The sequence below is a fragment of the Rutidosis leptorrhynchoides genome, chromosome 5 (assembly GCF_046630445.1).
Source record: "Rutidosis leptorrhynchoides isolate AG116_Rl617_1_P2 chromosome 5, CSIRO_AGI_Rlap_v1, whole genome shotgun sequence".
Classification (NCBI taxonomy): Eukaryota; Viridiplantae; Streptophyta; class Magnoliopsida; order Asterales; family Asteraceae; genus Rutidosis; species Rutidosis leptorrhynchoides.
Window position 1 is genome coordinate 191,499,395 of NC_092337.1, and position 22,049 is coordinate 191,521,443.

Genomic DNA, 22,049 nt, shown 5'->3' on the forward strand with positions numbered 1-22,049 from the left:
TCAATAATTGGAACCTCTTTGATTGTATTTTGTACTTTTGAGCTTTTTGGTCGTTTGCGTCTTCAATTCGTCGAATCTGTCTTTTGTCTTCACCTTTTTATTATTTAAACGAATATCACTTGTAAATAGGACAATTGCAACTAAAAGCGTTTCTTTCTTGAGGAATAATGCTATGAAATATATGTTCGTTTTTAGCATTATCAAATATTCCCACACTTGAGCGTTGCTTGTCCTCAAGCAATATAGTCTTGAAATACTAGAATCACTTCTTTATTCTTCACACTTTGTACATCAGTGATTTCTTTACGGCGGTATAAACAATGGTAGTAATGATGTGGTTTACGGTTCCAAATGACTATAAAATTTAGATCCTTTAAGGAAATTGGATCTTTATGAAAACATTTGATCTTTTTGAAAATTCAATCTAGCTTTTACCCTAGATCAGTTTTCGGGAATAACCCTTCACCGGTATTTGCATATTCTTTTTGTGGGTTTGGTGGGTTTCGTATTTGAAATTTTAGATCAAAACTTGTGGTTTTGTGTCACCCACTTGCTAACCTTGTATTGGGAAAGCAACACATCCAGTTTACTTGTTCCGTTTATTACCTTTCGGTAAACTACCGTCCGGTTGTAAAGGAAAGCGTTGAACAAGCACTGTTTAACGCAATGTCCCCTGACATGCTTTTAATTATGGTCTATAACGTGTCGGACGCAATTACTATCCTCTGTAGAAGCAATAATAAAGCTCACCCTTATAATTTTTCGGTCTGGCACAAGGTCCTGTCTTCGACCATGCTATGCAACCACCGTTCTTACGGTTGACATCCGATTTGGTTCAGGCGACCTAATGAATTCCAGGTGAATTCCTATAATTTTACGTTCAATGGTAACGAACGTATTGAAAATGGGTTTTTAGAAAACAAATCGGTTTGTAATTTTGATCAAAATATTTTCTCGTTTAAGCTCGAGTTTAGATATCATTGAATTCCATGAGTTTGAATTCTCAATCTTTAAGGTTAATCTCTAGGATTGAGTAATATCAGCCTTAAAAGCTGATTTTTGATCTTTAAGGAGATTATCTTTTCTGGGGATCTGATTCATTAGTCTTATCCAGCTAATTTGCACGGTGCCCTCCCCATTGTACGATATAAATCCTTCTCATGGTTAGGATAAATCTGACCACTTGGCGACCCTGTTTTATGCCGAGGTCCGTGGATTTTCTGCTGATTTTAGAGATGACTTTTCTAGATTTTTCGTCAACCTACAGCTGGTCTGGACGACAACTACCTGACCTAAATCAAGAAGCTTGTTTCTTTTTCAAAAGACTTTACTTCCTTTTAATGATGGAATTGATTCATCGTGTAGATTCATCTTTCTTACAGTAAATTGGGTAAAACAGTTAATTATCGTCCAAAACAAAAGTATTTTCAATTATTTGAACAAAAATATGTGATATATATTTTGAATAACTTGGTGAAAATTTCCCATACTTGGCTTTTATTTTCCTTTTTGTTCTCCTTTTTTCCATTTTAAATGAATTCTAACATTTTGGTTTGTTTCTCAATTTATGTCCTTTCCAAGGTAACAATAATTTCGGTGTTAACACCTAGTTTTATCGTTCATAAATATGTATAAACATGATTTTGAGTTAGTTTAATTGAAAATTTTGAAAAATTTTACTAGAATTGGGTAGTCAGTATATAAGACTAGGGCTGTTCTTTATTATCAGAGAGCACTAGATTCTAATACAACTACTGCTTTACTAGTATTTCTAATGGCAACCAAGTGTATAAAGTAAAAAAATTTAAAATTCCGAAAGAATTTAACCTCTTCCCACACTTAAGATCTTGCAATGCCCTCATTTGCAAGAAATCAGTAACAATTTAAATTATTGAGGATGATTAGCGTAGAAATGATTAAATTTTACCAAAGTTTCCAAACATATTTGTGTTTGTTTGCTGAATGATAAATGGTGCACATCATTTGTTCATTCTGTCTTGTTGTTATTTCACATATATTTTGCATCTTGTCGTCAAAATTAGTTGCTTTTGCTGAACTTAATGCCAGTCTTTGAAAATGCGTTGTTTTACCCTGTTGTGTACATAAGATAAACTGCAAACATATATACATATTTTTGAAGTTTGGTATATTACCCCACATTCAAAAATTATTAAAATCTAATAAAAAAAGTTAGAAAATTATAAAAACTATTACAATATTAACATAAGTATTAAATGTATCAACATTACAAATAATAAAATAAATAAAACTAAGTAGACTAGGGATGATACTGATAACAATACGGGTTCCATGCATAACCGTATGTGTTATAGAATGCTTCGGATGGGTTATACGTAGGATACGGTGGTTGCATCTCTATAGAACAGGGAGGAAATATGGGTGTTGGAGTAGGAATATAGTTTCTACCTATATGTTGGCAATAAGCTATGATTTGGTTTTGATGAACTTGCCAATCTTCAAATGCTCGATGTCTAGCATTTTCGTACTCTTGTGAAGCTATAAACCTTTGTATTTCTGTCATTTCATTTCCCCCTCCCACATTACCTTGCTGTTGATTTCTCTCAACCTGTGGATGTCTTCCATGGTATTGTACTGCGACATTATTTCGCCTCTTCAAAACCTTCGCACCATGGTATACATTTAAACCTATTGTATCACGGGGTTCTGGTTCTTCGACTAATAATCCCCCACGACTTATGTCCACATTGAGATACTCAGCAATTAACGTAATAAATATACCACCTCCTATTATGCTATGCTGTCTCATCCTCCTAACCATAGCTGATAAATAATAACCCACACAATAAGGTATACTTACAACGCTTTGTGGGTCTCGAATACACATGTGTTAAAACAAATCCTGTTCATTTACCTTTTCCTTATTCTTACCTCGTTGTGTAATCGAATTGGCTAAAAACCTATGAATTACTCTTAACTCAGCTCTATCTATATCCAAATAAGAGTAATTTCCCCCTTTAAATCGGTGATGGCTAGTCATTTGACTCCATACACCATGCGTATCAAAATTTGCATCAATTTTTCTACCGTTCAATATCAACCCTCTACAATCGGCAGATGCTAACTCCTCAGGTGTATATATACGTAAGGCCTGAGCCATGTCTAGTAAAGACATGTGGCGCATCGAACCTCCTAACAAAAATCTAATAAAAGATCGATCGGTTAAACTAGCTACCCGATCATTTATTTCTATACTACACAATAATTCTTCACACCATACTTTATATACAGGTCTACGCATGTTGAATAATCGTACCCAATCGTTAAAAGTAGAATTACCATACCTCTGTGTAAGTAATTCCCTAATTGGCTCGGCCAATTCTACACCTTCTAACGGTGCCCATTCTATTACCCTAGGTACTTTAACAGCTTTAGAATGAAGAGTATGCAAACCCCTTTGGTATTTTGGATAATCTATCCAACGTCTGTCAAATCTCAAGTTCGGGTGCAAATCTTCCAAGTGCATATCTGAAAATGTCATAACTGGATGAGGTATATCTTATTTATAATAGCTATCAACATCCTGTTGTTCCGCATTCTCAGGAGGAGCATTGCGAGCTTGGGATGAAGATTCACCCCTTTCAGTCTGCAAAACACATCAAACACAATTTTTGTGCATCCAAATATGCATTAGTGTCAGCAAAATCATCAATCAAAATAATTACAATGACATGTTCAATTTATATCAAACTTATGCTTATTTTCATATTTTTATCAAATCTACACTTTTTCAAATAAGCATATACGAATATGTTCGCCAAGTTCATAAGCATTCAACTCAAATAACATGTCAAAATAATCATTACTAGCAATTAAACAAGTTTCAAATGGCATTATCTCTCAAAAATCAAGTTCATGAATTTTAGACTTGAAAAAGTCCACTTTAATTCTCAAAAATCATGTTTAGGCTCAAAGTTTGGATCATTTAACTACCTAAACATGTTACACTACTTAATTTAGCAATAATTCATGACAAAAATCGGCCATAACCTGTTTATATCAAAAAGCCCCAAATTTGCTCAAGAACACAAATCCTAGATTACTCAAAATTTGAAGTTTAAGGCTTCTAATCATGTTAATTAGCATCAATCTAGGTTATACAAGCATAATACATAAGCAATTTAAGCATAATTACACTAAAAAGCATCAAAATCGAATTGGGTATAAAATTACTCAAGAACACTAATTTTCTGATTAAATGGTGTTTAGGTGTAGAAATTTACCGTTTTTCTTGAGTAATTCCTTGATAGCATCCTTCTCAACGTGATTTTAGTAAAAAATGTGATGATTTTTGGTGAAAAAATTCGATTTTTGGGAGTGTTTTTCGCTATTTTTCGCAGTATGTTTGTGGGTGTGGGTGGTGTGGACTGATCAGTTCGGGCCTTTTATTTTTTTCTATAATTTTGGTCCTCCGCGACTTGCGGTGTTTTTGTTCTTCAAACTCCGCGAGTCGCGGCGTTAGTTTTTTTTTTATTTTTTTTATTTTTTATTTTTTTAATAAGCCTTAACTTATAAAACAAATATAAAATAAATTTAAAATTTTGTTTTCCTTTGTTTTAGGATGAAGTCGTTTCGGATCGATGTCCTAGTCTGTCCCTCGACAAAATTTTAAAATTTGTCTTTTTCAAGCGATTGTTTTAAAAGCTTAGATTTTTGGGTTTTTTAATGTTTTTGGCATACTTTAATTCAATAAGATTAAAAATAATGATAATAAAAGTTCTCGTCCATCCCTCGGGTAAAGCAATTTCGGTTCAAAGACCTAGTCTTCAACTTACGACGAATTTTAAAAATCATATTTTTAACTTAGCGAAATAAAGTAAATTTTTGTTTTTAAATTCACACCAAACTTAGATTTAAAATGCATAAAATTAAAAATTCACACCAAACTTAATTTTAAAATGCATAAAATTAAAAATTCATATTTTTAAAAATTAAAAATTCACACCAAACTTATATTATATTTTTGTTTTTATACATACAAACTTAAAAATATCAATTGTTCAAATATTTACAATTTTAAATATATTAATTTTAAAAGTTTACAATATTAATTTAAGATTTATATATTAATTTTAAAAACATGGTAAAAATAAAATTAAAAATCTTTTTGGTCTTTTATCCCACTTTAATCAATCAAATATTATCAAAAATATACGACCTTCTTTTCGGTAAAGTAATTTCGGTTCAATGACCTAATTTAACTCATGACGAATTTTTGAAATATTTTGGGTTAATTGATTAAAGATATTTATACCTCAAGAATAAACGTTAAATTTCGCAGTGATGTAATAAATTTTTGTATGATATCAAAGGTTAAAAATAAAAATAAAAAATAAAAACTGTACAGACTTACCTGTGAGATAGTATTCTTAGTGATACGATCTATCCCACTCATAAGATAGTCGGTTTAATTGGTTTTCCATGGCTACATAGGCGTAACCTCGAGCATTCAGTGTTTTTTCTTCTAAACATATGAACGGTCCGTCTCTGCATAAAGTAACAAATTCGGTGTTTGAATAGGTTTGATTATTTGAACATTTACCTCCATGTGACCATTTTCCGCATTTGTGACATCTTTCTAGGTGTCGTGCTCTTCTTTTCGCTGCGGATTATGATTTTCCTTTACCAAATTGTAACTTATTATCTTCGCATCTGGATTCTTTTCTTACTCCGTCCAATCTTTCTCTGATTACTGATACTAGTTCACTTGGAAGTGTGTCATTATTACGTTTAGTGATTAAAGCGTGTAGCATTAGACCATGGTTTAGTTCACAGGAAGTCTTTATTTTGTAAAAACCTAAAAAAAATAAAAATTCAGAATGGGGGGAGAAGACTAGTTCTTTAGGGTCTGCTAGGGAAAGACCATTCGGGTTCCATTTTCGAGAACTACACGAAAACAGAAAATCTAACTCTAACAGAAATACATATTATCCTTTAAATACTTGATTCTCCCCACACTTAGTTAGCTGTGGTATCGAAATTGTGATTAACTTCGTTGTCGACTTCCATCGGACTATCTATGTAATGTTTAACTCTGTGACCATTAACTTTAAATTCAATTCCATTTGAATTTATTAATTCTATCATTCCGTATGGGAAAACTCTTTTGACTATGAATGGTCCAGACCATCTTGATTTCAATTTTACAGGAAATAGCTTGAATCGTGAATTGAAAAGAAGAACTCTATCTCCTTCTTTGAATTCTTTTGAACTTCTGATTCTTTTATCATGCCATTTCTTTGTTCTTTCCTTATAGATTAACGAATTTTCGTATGCTTCATGTCTTAATTCTTCTAATTCGTTTAGTTGACTTAACCGTAGACGTCCAGCTTCATGTAAATCAAGATTACATGTCTTTAAAGCCCAAAATACTTTGTGTTCAATTTCTACTGGAAGATGACATGCTTTTCCATAAACGAGTCTAAAAGGTGTGGTTCCAATTGGAGTTTTGTAGGCTGTTATAAAATCCCAGAGTGCATCCACCAATTTAATGGACCATTCCTTCGGATTTGATCCTACAGTTTTATCTAGAATACGTTTTAAAGCTCGGTTGATATTTTCAACCTGACAACTTGTTTGTGGATGACATGCGGTGGAGATTTTATGAGTTACTCCATATCTTTTAAGAACTTTCTCAAGTTGATTATTACAGAAATGAGTTCCCCGATCACTTATTAAAGCTTTCGGTGTTCCAAACCTTGCAAAAAGACGTTTTAAAAAGTTGACTACAACTCGTGCATCGTTAGTTGGGAGAGCTTGTGCTTCTGCCCATTTAGATACATAATCAATGGCTACGAGAATATAGAGATTATTATGAGATTTTGGAAATGGACCCATAAAGTCAATACCCCAAATGTCAAATACTTCACATACTTGAATGACATTTTGTGGCATTTCATCACGTTGACTTATTTTTCCGGCTCTTTGACACGCATCACAGGATTTGCAAAGAAGGTGTGCGTCTTTGTAAATTGTAGGCCAATAGAATCCAGCATCATAAACTTTTTTTGCTGTTAGTTGAGGCCCATAATGCCCTCCTGTTGGTCCTGTGTGACAATGGTTTAAGATTTGATTGGCTTCATCTCCGAATACGCATCGGTGTATTATTCCATCTGGACAACTTTTAAACAAATGTGGATCTTCCCAGAAATAGTGTTTTATATCACTGAAGAATTTCTTTCGTTTTTGGTACGATAATCCTTTTTCAAGGAATCCACATACTAAGTAGTTTGCATAGTCTGCAAACCATGGAATTTCATTATAATCTATCTTCAATAGATATTCATCAGGAAAGTTGTCTTGTATGGCCGATTCATTTAGAACTTCTAATTCGGGATTTTCAAGACGAGAAAGATGATCAGCGGCGAGATTTTCTGCTCCTCTTTTATCTCGGATTTCAATATCGAATTCTTGTAAGAGTAAGATCCAACGAATTAATCGTGGTTTAGCATCTTGTTTCGAAAATAGGTATCTAAGAGCAGAATGGTAGGTATAGACCACCGTTTTTGCTAGAACGAGATATGAACGAAATTTGTCAAAAGCAAAGACAATAGCAAGGAGTTCCTTTTCAGTAGTTGTGTAATTCGTTTGTGTTCCTTGTAACGTCTTACTAGCATAATATATAGGTTGAAATCGTTTTTCAATCCTTTGTCCTAAAACGGATCCCATTGCAAAATCACTTGCATCGCACTTAAGTTCAAACGGTAGATTCCAATTTGGTGTTATCATGATCGGCGCATTAGTAAGTTTCTCTTTAAGAATATTAAAAGATTTGATGCATTCATCTGAAAAGATGAATGGAGCATCTTTTTCTAGGAGTTTATTCATAGGAGTGGCAATTTTAGAAAAATCTTTTATGAAACGTCGGTAAAAACCGGCATGCCCTAGAAAACTCCTAACTCCTCTAACATTGGTGGGATGTGGAAGTTTAGCAATTACATCTACTTTAGCTCTATCCACTTCAATTCCTTCTTTTCAAATTTTATGTCCAAGAACGATGCCTTCTTTAACCATGAAATGGCATTTCTCCCAATTAAGTACTAGATTTGATTGTTCGTATCTAATAAGCATTCGTTCAAGATTAACTAAACATGATTCAAATGTATCACCGAAGACTGAAAAGTGATCCATGAAAACTTCCATGCATTCTTCTATCATGTCGTGAAAAATCGCCATCATGCACCTTTGAAAGGTTGCAAGGGCGTTGCAAAGTCCAAATGGCATGCGTTTGTAAGCAAAAGTACCATAAGGGCACGTGAACGTGGTTTTCTCTTGGTCCTCGGGTGCTATTGGAATTTGAAAATATCCGAAAAAACCATCAAGAAAACAATAGTAACTATTTCCGGCTAATCTTTCCAACATTTGATCAATGAAAGGTAAGGGAAAGTGATCTTTTCTGGTGGCGTTATTTAATTTTCTATAATCAATACATACACGCCATCCTGTTATAGTCCTAGTAGGAATAAGCTCATTTTTCTCATTTGTAATGACAGTCATGCCACCCTTCTTAGGCACGCATTGAACTGGGCTTACCCATGGACTATCAGAAATTGGATAAATTAAACCTGCATCTAGCAGTTTAATAATTTCTTTTTTAACAACATCTTGCATATTAGGATTTATTCTTCGTTGGCATTGCACATACGTTTTATGACCTTCTTCCATAAGGATTTTATGTGTGCAATACGAAGGACTTATTCCTTTAATATCATGAATCTTCCATGCAATGGCTGGTTTATGAGCTTTCAACACAGAAATGAGTTGAGATTTTTCATTTTCAGTAAGAGAAGACGATATTATTACAGGTAATTCAGATTCACCATGTAAATAAGCGTATTCCAAATGGGTTGGAAGTGGCTTTAACTCTAATATCGGAGGTTCTTCTATCGATGATTTATATCGATATATGTCTTCTTCTTTTAGCATTTGAATTTCTTCTGTTGTTGGTTCATATCCATTAGCTATTAGTGTAGCTAACATTTCAGCTTCATCAATTGGTTCAGTTCCTTCTACTAAAGAACATTCTCCCGTTCCTTGTAATTCTGGAAATTCTTCTAATAATTCTGCATGTGAATCTATAGTTTAAATATAATAACATGTATCATCTGCAGATTGCGGTTGTTGCATTACTCTATCAACTGAAAAAGTAACACTCTCGTCCTCTATACTTAGGGTCAGTTTCTTACCAAACACGTCTATCATTGTTTTAGCTGTGTTTAAGAATGGTCTTCCTAATATGAGAGGAACTTGAGAATCTTCTTCCATGTCCAGAACAACAAAATCTACTGGAAATACTAAAGTACCAACTTTAACTAGCATGTTCTCCATTATCCCTCTAGGATATTTTATTGATCGATCGGCTAGTTGTATACTTATTCTTGTTGGTTTCAATTCTCCAAGGTCTAGTTTAGCGTATAGTGAATACGGCATTAAATTTATACTAGCACCTAAGTCTGCCAATGCTTCTATTGAACTAAGACTACCCAGAAAACATGGAATTGTGAAACTTCCTGGATCAGATAATTTTTCTGGTATCTTATTCAACAGTACTGCTGAACAATTAGCATTCATAGTAACAGCCGAGAGTTCTTCCATTTTCTTTCTATTTGTGATTAAATCTTTCAAGAATTTAGCATATCTAGGCATTCCTGAAATCACATCAATGAAAGGAAGATTTACATTTATCTGTTTAAACATATCCAAGAATTTGGATTGCTCGGCTTCAAGTTTCTCTTTTTTCAATTTACTTGGGTAAAGAAGTGGTGGTTGGTATGGTTTAACATAAGGTTTATCCTTAACTGTGTTATCTTCATTAACCTTTTCAACTACCGGTTCTGTTTCCTTATCTTGTTCAGGTTGTGGTTCTTGTGGAGTAGGAATAGCTTCATCAGAAGTTTCAGGTATTTCAGGTGGTTTAAGTGTTGTACCACTTTTTGTGGTAATGGCTTTAGCTGTTTCATTCCGGGGGTTAGCATTTGTATCACTAGGTAAACTTCCCGGTTTTCTTTCACCTATTAACCTTGCTAGGTTACTTACTTCTTGTTCCAGATTTTGAATAGAAGCTTGTTGATTTCTAAATGCTTGAGCATTTTGTTCATTAGTCTGTTTCTAAGATGTGAAAAACTGTGTTTGAGTTTCAACTAGCTTTGTCATCATATCTTCTAAATTCGGTTTTTTATCATCGGTTTGTGGTGGTTTGTTTTAAAAATTAGGTCTTTGCTGGTTGTAAGTATTATTGGATACTTGTTGATTGCTAGGACCTTGTTGGTTGTTGTATGGAACATTTCGATTATAATTCTGGTTTTGATTGTAAATCGGTCTTGGCGGTTGATAATTATTTCCAGGCCTTTGGTTTATGTATGAAATATTCTCTCTTTGTTCCATTGTTAGTTCAATACTGAGACAATCTTTTGTCAAATGTGGTCCTCCACATTGCTCACAACTAATTCGTATTGAGTGTATATCTTTAGTCATCTTTTCCATTCGTCTCTCAATAGCATCTATCTTTGCGGAAATGGAATCTAAGTCATGGCTAGAATCGGCTCTAGCTGCTTTAGATGATCTAACGATATCTTTTTCTTGGTGCCACTCATGTGAGTGGGAAGCAGTGTTATCAATAATTTTATAAGCATCAGTTTCGGTTTTCTTCATAATAGAACCACCAGCTGCTATATCGATGTCTTTCCTTGTAGTGATGTCGCATCCTTGGTAGAATATTTGTACTATTTGACAGGTGTCTAAACCATGTTGCGGACATCCTCTTAATAACTTTCCAAATCTTGTCCACGCCTCATTTGGTTTCTGTGTGAACGTAACAATTTCTCCTTGAAGTCTTACGGCTTTAGATGCCGGAAAGAATTGTTTAAGAAATTTTTCAACTAAAACGTCCCATGTATCAATCACCCCTTTAGGTAACGATTCCAACCAATCTTTGGCTTCTCCCTTTAAAGTCCAGGGAAATAACATGAGATATATCTGTTCATCCTCAACTTCTCTTATTTTAAATAGTGTGCAGATCCTATTAAAGGTACGAAGATGTTCATTTGGATCTTCCTTCGGCACACCACTAAATTGGCATTGATTAGTCACAATGTGTAGAATTTGTCATTTGATTTCATAATCTGGCGCATTAATGTCTGGATGAGTAATTGCGTGACCTTGGCCAGTGCGTTTAGCTCTCATTCGGTCTTTCATACTTAAAGGTTCCAGATTCTCTATAATTGAATTTGTTGAATCGGAATCACTAGAGGATTCTGATTTAATGGTTCGTTACTCAACAATCTCTGGTTGAATGATTGGTGGTTCCGGAGGAAAAATTAATGGTTCAGGATCTATGAATTGTCCCTGAATATTCTCCGGATTCTCAATTGTGAGGTCGGGTTCAAAAAATGGATTATCGGAAATTTGAATTGGAGTACTTGGTCGACTGGATGACGATTCTAAAGAAAAATCAACGGCGGTAATATTTGCTAGATGTCTTGATCTAGTTACAGGTGGTGAACGTACAAAAGGTGGTGAACGTACAAAAGGTGGTGAACGTCTTGCTCGGTGCATTCACTGAATATCCTATTAGTTTTTAAAAGGAAAGAAAAATTATATAAGCTATCCAATTAATAGACTTTTCTGATTTTGCCCACGTTTCGAATAGCCAAAAGATGCAGCAGAGGGGCAGGATTCGTTTGGTCTCAATATAATTGAGTACTGTTTGGCTCCAATAACCCGGTCCACATACAAATCCAACTATTACTACGAACCAGAAAATTTTTATGTCTATCAATTTAACCACTTAAAATAAATTTTCGTAATTTTAAGAAATTTAGATAAGAAGTAAAATAAAAATCTGTGTCCTAAAACTAGAATTGCGAGAAATAAGAAAGAAAAAGAGCGCGTCGAAAAAGGTCGAAAATAAAATATTTAAATAAAACTTATATTTTTATAAAATAAAAATAAAAAAAAAACTTTATAAAACTTAAATATTTAACAAACTCTTAAAAATATTTATAATTTTGTTTTCTTTTTATGTTTTCGAATATTTTAAACGTATTTTTACAAAAAGCGTATTTTTATAAAAGTAAACTAAAAATAAAAATCTTTTTTTTTTATATATAGCGATGCGCTTCCGGCTTTTAAGCTAGATTTTAAGATCCCCAGCAGCGGCGCCAAAAATACTTGATGTTATGCGAGGTGTATATAAAATAGCTTTATATTTTACAACGAAATACTATTAAATATGATACAATTTTACGCAAGATATTTATTTATTTATAGAATGGATATACTTAAACCTTGCTACAACACTTATAGGCAGTGTACCTAATCGTACAGTAGTGTAGTTTTTAGTAAGTCCGGTTCGTTCCACAGGGAAAAATCTTTAAACAAAGCTTAACGCTATATTAGTTTTATTTTATAAAAATACAAATATATATATATATATATATATATATATATATATATATATATATATATAAGTAATATTATTATTATAAAGGGGGGTTTTTACCGTTTAATGACCGGTTTGTCGATTTTAAAACTTTAGTCGCAGTTAAAACCTAATGTAAAATATTAAAAATAAATACAAGACTTAATTTAAAGCGTAAAGTAAATAACGATAAATAAATTGCGATAAATAAAATTGCGATAATTAAAAAGTACGATAATTAAAAGTGCAATTAAATACAATAACAATAAATAAAAGTGCGATAATTAGAAGTGCAATTAAATATAAAATAAAGGAAATTAAATATGAAATAAAAGAATTATGCTTATTTAAACTTCTGTAATCATGATGTTTGACGTGTTGATTTTATTTTTATGCCCATGGGTTAATTGTCCTTTGTCCTGGATTATTTAATATGTCCGTCTGGTTTTTGTCCATAACAGTCCATCAGTCATAAATATAAAGTGCGAGTATCCTCGTCAAATTATCCTTATACCCGAAGTTAAATATTCCAACTAATTGGGGACTTAAACTGTAACAAGGTTTTATTACTTTGTTTAATAATTACACCAGGATATCGATTGCGTGTAACCCAAGGTTTTAATACTTTGTTATCGATTATGCCAAGTGTCCTTGTACATAATTTCACCCCTGTTTTAATAATTCTAGTGACTATTAATCTATTCCCGTGTCCGGTTAAATGAACGATTATTAGTACATATAAATATCCCGCCCATCGTGTCCGATTAACTGTATATGGTTATTTATAGAGACGTCCAATTGTAAATCTTTATATTAAAATTAACAAACTATCATTTAGTTAAACAAATATAAAGCCCATTAATAGCGCATAGTCTAATTTCCACAAGTGTCGTTCTTTTGTCCAAACCCCAATTATGGTACAAAGCCCAATTACCCAATTTTAGTAATTAGCCCAACATCATGATTACTTCGTTTTAAATAAGCATAATAATAACTTAGCTACGAGACATTAAATTGAAAAGGTTGAACATAACTTACAATGATTAAAAATAGCGTAGCGTTACACGGACAGAATTTTGACTTACACCTTACAACATTCGCTAACATACCCTTATTATTAGGATTTAAAATTTAAATTAAAATTAAAATATAAATTATATATATATAATTACGTATATATTGAGAGAGAGATAGATTATATGATATTTTTACGATCAGAATGCGTTGCCTTTTATAGGAATTTTCGTCCAGGTGAGCTCCGCGAGTCGCGGCCTTTTCCTTCTTTGAACTCCGTAAGTCGTGGAGTTCGATTTTACAGCTCACACCATTTTGGAGCCTTTCTTGCCGACGGATTATTATATAAATATAATATATATATAATTTATATAATTAATTATATATTATATTATATTTATATACATAGTTAACTTGTAATTTTTAGTCCGTTGCGTCGAGCGTTGAGAGTTGACTCTGGTCCCGGTTCCGGATTTTCGAACGTCCTTGCGTACAATTTAATATCTTGTACTTTGCGTTTTGAATCTTGTACTCTTGTAATTTTGAGACGTTTCTTATCAATAATTGGAACCTCTTTGATTGTATTTTGTACTTTTGAGCTTTTTGGTCGTTTGCGTCTTCAATTCGTTGAATCTGTCTTTTGTCTTCACCTTTTTATTATTTAAACGAATATCACTTGTAAATAGGACAATTGCAACTAAAAGCTTGTCTTTCTTGAGGAATAATGCTATGAAATATATGTTCATTTTTAGCATTATTAATTATCTTTGGACCCGTAATTTGTCTATCTCCGACTTCACTCCAACAAATCGGAGACCTGCACTTTCTACCATAAAGTACTTCAAACGGCGCTATCTCAATACTCGAATGGTAATTGTTGTTGTAGTAAAATTCTGCTAACGGTAAATGTCGATCCCAACTGTTTCCAAAATCAATAACACATGCTCGTAGCATGTCTTCAAGGTTCTATATCGTCCTTTCACTTTGTCCATCAGTTTGTGGATGATAGGCAGTAGTCATGTCTAGACGAGTTCCCAATGCTTGCTGTAATATCTGCCAAAATCTTGAAACAAATCTGTCATCCCTATCAGAGATAATAGAGACTAGTATTCCATGTCTGGAGACAACTTCCTTCAAGTATAAACGTGCTAATTTTTCCATTTTATCATCTTCTCTCATTGGCAGAAAGTGTGCTGACTTGGTGAGATGATCGACTATTACCCAAATAGTATCATAACCACTTGCAGTCCTTGGCAATTTAGTAATGAAATCCATGGTAATGTTTTCCCATTTCCATTCCGGGATTTTGGATTGTTGAAGTAGACTTGATGGTTTCTGATGTTCAGCTTTGACCTTAGAACACGTCAAACATTATCCTACGTATCTAGGAATATCGGCTTTCATACCCGGCCCCCAAAAGTGTTTTTTGAGATCTTTGTATATCTTTCCTGCTCCGGGATGTATTGAGTATCTGGTTTTATGTGCTTCCCTAAGTACCATTTCTCTTACATCTCCAAACTTTGGTACCCAAATTCTTACATCCCTATACCGGGTTCCGTCTTCCCGAATATTAAGATGTTTCTCCGATCCTTTGGGTATTTCATTCTTCAAATTTCCTTCTTTTAAAACTACCTTTTGTGCCTCCTTTATTTGAGTAGTAAGGTTAGTATGAATATAGCTTTTACCCGTATAGTTTCTCTGTCCTTTCTACTCAAAGCGTCGGCTACCACATTCGCCTTCCCTGGGTGGTAACGAATCTCGAAATCGTAATCATTCAATAACTCAATCCACCTAAGCTGCCTCATGTTCAGTTGTTTCTGATTAAATATGTGTTGAAGACTTTTGTGGTCAGTATATATAATACTTTCGAGCCCATATAAGTAGTGCCTCCAAGTCTTTAATGCAAAAACAACAGCACCCAATTCCAAATCGTGTGTCGTATAATTCTGCTCGTGAATCTTCAATTGTCTAGACGCATAAGTAATTACCTTTATTCATTGCATTAATACACAACCGAGGCCTTGTTTGAGGCATCACAATATATCACAAAATCATCGTTCCCTTCAGGCAATGATAATATAGGTGCCGTAGTTAACTTTTTCTTCAACAATTGAAACGCTTTCTCCTGCTCATCCTTCCATTCAAATTTGTTCCCTTTATGCGTTAATGCAGTCAAGGATTTTGCTATTTTGGAAAAATCTTGGATGAACCTTCTATAGTAACCAGCCAGTCCTAAAAATTGGCGTATATGCTTCGGAGTTTTTGGGGTTTCCCACTTTTCCACGCTTTCAATCTTTTCCGGATCTACTTGAATACCTTCTTTGTTCACTATGTGACCGAAGAATTGAACTTCTTCCAACCAAAATGCACACTTTGAAAATTTTGCGTACAGTTGTTCCTTCCTCAATAATTCTAGCACTTTTTTCAAATGTTCTTCGTGCTCTTGATCATTCTTTGAGTAAATGAGTATGTCATAGATGAAAACAATGACAAATTTGTCAAGATATGGCCCACACACTCATTTCATGTGGTCCATGAACACAGCTGGTGCGTTAGTCAATCCAAACGGCATAACCATAAACTCGTAATGACCGTAACGCATTCTGAAAGCAGTCTTTGGAATATCATCCTCCTTCACCCGCATTTGATGATACCCGGAATGTAAATCGATCTTCGAATAAACCGATGAGCCTTATAGTTGATCAAATAAATCGTCGATTCTCGGTAGTGGATAACGGTTCTTGGTGGTAATTTTGTTCAACTCTCGGTAGTCGATACACAATCTGAATGTACCATCCTTCTTTTTGACAAACAAAACAGGAGCTCCCCACGGTGATGTGCTTGGTCGTATAAAACCACGCTCTAAAAGTTTTTGTAATTGGCTTTGGAGTTCCGTCATTTCGCTGGGTGCGAGTCTGTATGGAGCACGAGCTATTGGTGTAGCTCTTGGTACGAGATCTATTTGAAATTCAACAGATCGGTGTGGAGGTAGTCCTGGTAATTCTTTCGGAAATACATCGGGAAATTCTTTTGCGACGAGAACATCACTGATGTTCTTTTCTTCAGGTTTGACTTCTTCAATGTGTGCTAGAATAATGTAGCAACCTTTTATTATTAGTTTTTGAGCCTTCAAACTACTAATAAGATTTAACTTCGCGTTGTTCTTTTCTCCGTACACCATTAAAGATTTTCCTTTTTCGCGCATACTGCGAATCGCATTTTTGTAACAAACGACCTCTGCCCTCATCTTTTTCAACCAGTCCATGCCAATTATTACGTCAAAACTCCCTAACTTGACTGGTATTAAGTCAATCTTAAACGTTTCGTCAACCAGTTTAATTTCTCTATCCCGACATACTTTATCTGCTGTAATTAGTTTACCGTTTGCTAATTCGAGTAAAAATTTATTATCCAAAGGCATTAATGGACAATTTAATTTGGCACAAAAATATCTACTCATATAGCTTCTATCCGCACCCGAATCAAATAAAATAAGAAGATTTATCGTCACTAAGAAACGTACCCGTAACAAGCTCCGGGTCTTCCTGCACTTCTGCCGAATTAATGTTGAAGACTCGTCCACGGCCTTGCCCATTATTATTCCCTTGATTAGGGCATGCTTTACTGAAATGGCCCGGCTTTCCGCATCCGTAATAAATAATGGAATTATTTGTTCTGTTATTTTTATATGCCTTTGGTCCATAGACATAACACTTCGTTACACTATGTCCGGTTCTGTTACAATTGGTACACACTACTACACAGAACTTATCTGTATGATACCCTCCACACCTTAGACATTTATTGTTCTGATTGTTGTTGCCATTGTTGTTATTGATTTGGTTGTTGTTGTGATTGTTATTGTTGTTAGGACGGTTATTGTGGTTGTTGTTGTTAGGATAGTTGTTGTTGCGTATGTTTTTGCGAAAAATGGTGCGATTATAGTTGTGATTGTTGTGTTGGTTGTTGAAGCAATAGTTACTGTTGTTTTGTTGGTGATTCTTGTCACTCTTTTCTTCCCACTTCCTCTTGACTTGTTTCGTGTTGGCTTCTTCGGTCGCCTGCTCTTTAATTCTTCCCTCAATCAGATTTATGAGTTTATGAGCCATTCGACTTGCTTTTTGTATGGAGGCGGGCTCGTGTGAACTTACATATTCTTGAATCCTTTCTGGTAACCCTTTTACAAATGCATCAATTTTCACTTCTTCATCTTCGAACGCTCCCGGACACAATAGACACAACTCTGTGAATCATCGTTCGTACATGGTGATATCAAATCCTTGTGTTTGTAACCCTCTAAGCTCTACCTTAAGTTTATTGACCTCATTTCTGGGACGGTACTGCTCGTTCATCAAATGCTTGAATGCTAACCACGGTAGTGCGTAAGCAACATCATGTCCCACCCGCTCGAGGTATGTGTTCCACCATGTTAACGCAGTACCTGTGAAGGTATGCGTAGCGTACTTTACTTTGTCTTCTTCAGTACATTTACTTATGGCAAACATAGATTCAACCTTTTCAATCCAACGTTTTAATCCAATTGGACCCTCGGTTCCATTAAAAAGGTTTGCAGGCGGTGAATTCTTTGTAGGAGCATCCTACACGATTTCTTGTGGAATTAGTTCCACTGCTAGAACCAGAGTTATTGTTGTTATTTTGCATCGCAGCTTGCACTGTGGCTATGTTCGCAGTAAGGAAAACACGGAAGTCTTCCTCGCTCATGTTCAAGTTCTGACAAGTAGTCGGTGCCATTTCCTTCAAAAATAGCCAAAAGAATTAAGTTAATCATATAGAATATTAAGGGTAGTCAATAGTATTTCGTAGCATAATATGAACTTATTTATAAAATCTTTTTCTTCATATTAGCATTTTATAATTTTCCATTCGGGTAGTACCTACACGTTAAGTTCATACTTAGTAGCTAATATACAATTCAACTACTACAATTCTATATGAAAAACTGATTACAATAATATTTCGCATTCAAACTTATATACAATATTTTACAAATTTACAATACCGCTATTTTACATATAGTATAAAATATAGCACACAATATCTTTGATAAAAGACAATTCTAGTTAATACGCAAGTCGTTCAGCAAAAGAAATAAAGACACGTAATTCATAAGTCCAGAAACAAGTAATGCATTCTGGTTTTATTAATACAATCTCCCATCCTTGATCTTGTGGAACGTAACCGTTATGGCCGTTGACAAGACAACATGTAGTAATGTTTTCAAAAGGATGGGGGTTACGTAATTCCCAATAGGCTCGTAATAATCTAAAAACCTTGTTTCTCACCCCAACTACTGAATCCGTCACTTGTGGGAAGGTTTTATTTAAAAGTTGTAATCCGATGTTCTTTTTCTCACTTTGGTGAGAAGCGAACATCACTAACCCGTAAGCATAACATGCTTCGTTATGTTGCATGTTAGAAGCTCTTTCTAAAGCACGAAGTTGTATGTTGGGATATGTTGAGTCAAAATAGGTTCTTAACCCGTAGCGTAAAATTGCACCTGGGTTTCCTGCATTTAATGCCTTAAGGAAAACACGGCGTAACTTAAAGTCTCCACAATGTGATATACCCATCTTTCAAAAGAAAGCCTTTTATAAACTAAGGCATGCTTGGAACGTCTTTCAAATGTTCGACAAACTAATTTCACCGTAAATAATTGTGCCGATGAATTCTGACCGACTCTAGACAAGATTTCATCAATCATTTCCCCGGGTAGGTCTTCTAAAATATTCGGTTGTCTATCCTTAACGTCCATTGTGTGTTTTATACTGTAAAATAGACAAGAATTAGATTTGTAAAAAAATAGTTAACAAACAATACAAGCAATTTTTACATATATCATCAAAGTACAAGCACATTACAATACATGTATTCCACAACATGATTACTCCTTTCATTCCGACTCACTTGTTTCTTCCTCTTCAGACTTGGTTCGTTTCGCTAATTTCCTAGGGATATATGTTGTTCCTCTAATACGAGCCGTTGTTTTCACAAATGGTTTAAAAAAACCTTGTTGCTTAGATGTCCCCAGGTTATGGTTAAAACTTAAGAAATACGGTCGTTGACGGTATTTCCCATCGGGATATTTCATGTTAACATAAAGTTCATCAGGGTTGGAATTAGATTTATCTATTTTGATACCCTTTCCCTTATTGTTTTCTTTTGCTTTTTCAATTTGGGTCGGGGTAATTTCTATAGCATCATCGGAATCCTCATCGGGATCCGATTCATCAGAAAATTGATAATTTTCCTAATATTTTTCCTCCTCCGTGGAGACACCACAAACCATTTTTAACTTTGGACCAATTGTTGATGATTTTCTTTTATTTAATCGTTTTTCTGTAGTTATTATTATTTCTTCCTCCGGAACCTCTTCTTCTTCCGGTTCCTCTTCTTCCGGTTCTTCTTCGGGAATTTGTGAATCTTCCCAAAGTATATTCGACTCTTCATTGTTATTAGGTGAGTCGATGGGATTGGTATTGGAAGTAGACATCTATTACACATTAACTAACACATTAGTAATATACCACATAATATTGTAACAACCCAACCCGTATTAAAACCGGCCCATAAATTTTTTTTCCTTTTAATACGCTTTAAATAACACTTTAGGTCCCAATTGTGTTACCATAAACATCTTTAATACAATAGAAGGTTTAATAAACCTTAAAACATTTAATCATTAATTAATTGTCCAAACGGACATACACGACCCGACTAGTTTAATTTCCAACAAAACCGAGCATGGTGATTTGGGACTACGCTACCCAAATCCTAATCGAATACAAAAGCAAGATCTTCTAAGCAACCTAGCCAAGATCTCTAATCCCCAAGCTTACCCGAGCCGCCAAACATGCGAACCTATAAAAATATCAACAACGAGAGGGTAAGCTAACGCTTAGTGAATGATAATATACTACATACATATATATGTATAAAATGGACACGCCACACAAAATATCAAATACCACATACCGAAGCATCCATGTATAAGGCAACTACACTAAGCATACCGTACGATATCTAAGCAACAGGCTAAAGATATCAACAAAGTATAAGTTCACCAACGACGATGTGAACAACGCCAATAAGCTACACCCGGAGGGTTAGCTACAACACAACATTACATTAATATAAATAACAATATAAAACGAATAAGGTTAACCCCTTAACCCATTACCGAAAACCAAACGCCACAATGAAGATTGGCCGAACCACACGAGCTTTAGTAATCCGAACCCACACGAGATTACTATCTTCATAACATCGAGGTTGGCCGAACTACACGAGCCTTAGCAATCCGAAACCACACGAGATTACTACCTCAATAAGATGACCGAACTACACGAGTCATCGTGAATCCGAACTACACGAGATTCACTTCCGATAAGTTGACCGAACTACACGCGTCATCGTGAATCCGAACTACACGAGATCCACTTTCATAATTCAAAACCCACGGTCACGGGATTATAAAATCCACCACATCGGGGTTATATACAACACAACAATATCAACCCTTCGCCATTGGGGTTATATACTCCACATCACAAACATGTGTGATAACGTACACACAAAACGTGTACCTCGCCAAAGGTGGTCAACCAAAACGCACAACCGTGCCAATTGGACTCATACAAAAGTCCATCAAATCCACCTATATGTGAAGTGAGCTCTATAACCGAGAACCACTTCATCCGACCCGCACCCATCCTACACATACACATGTACATAGGATATTAAGACTCACCTTGTCGCCTTGACGAAAAGCTTCCAAGTAATCCGCAACTCGTCAATGGAAAGTACCTAATCCATTATCACAAATTCAACAACACACTTAGATTGAATTTACAAACCAACCCAATACGACACTTAGTGCAATTTCCACCCAAATGCACTTCCAAGGACAAACCGCGCCCAAACTAACCAATAATCACTAACACAAGTGATAATGGTCCTAATATGCGAATTAAACTCGAACACAAGTGTTAAACACTTATCGTTCTCAAAATCGCCCATAAACCATAATTTTGACCCATAAGGTCAAAATCTCACCATTTACAAGTTTTGACACCAAAACATGTTTAACTCGGTTTTATACTTCAACTTAATCCATTTTAAGTTTACAAACCTCATCGAATCGACATTCGGGTTATAATCCTCAACAAACCCTAATTTTGACTCTGGTCAAAATTAGTCAACCACGAAAACCCTAAAAGTCTCCAAAACACCAATAATCACTAATGCTAGTGATTGTACACCATTTACAAGTCTTAAACATGGTTAAATCATTAACCAACCCAAAACCCGCCTTTAACACTTATAAACCTGAATCTATCTTCAATTAACAACTAAATGGGTTCCATCTATGAATCATACAATCAAAAGCCCCAAATTTGAATGATGAACACGAAAATGAAATTTGGAGTTAGAGCTTACCACTAGTATTACCGTGTAGCTAAGAACGAGGAGAACAAACTTGTCAACTACGCCAAAGATCAAAACCCGCTTCTTCCTTTCCAAAATCCCACTTGAATCACTTGGGGTATTTGAGTTTCTT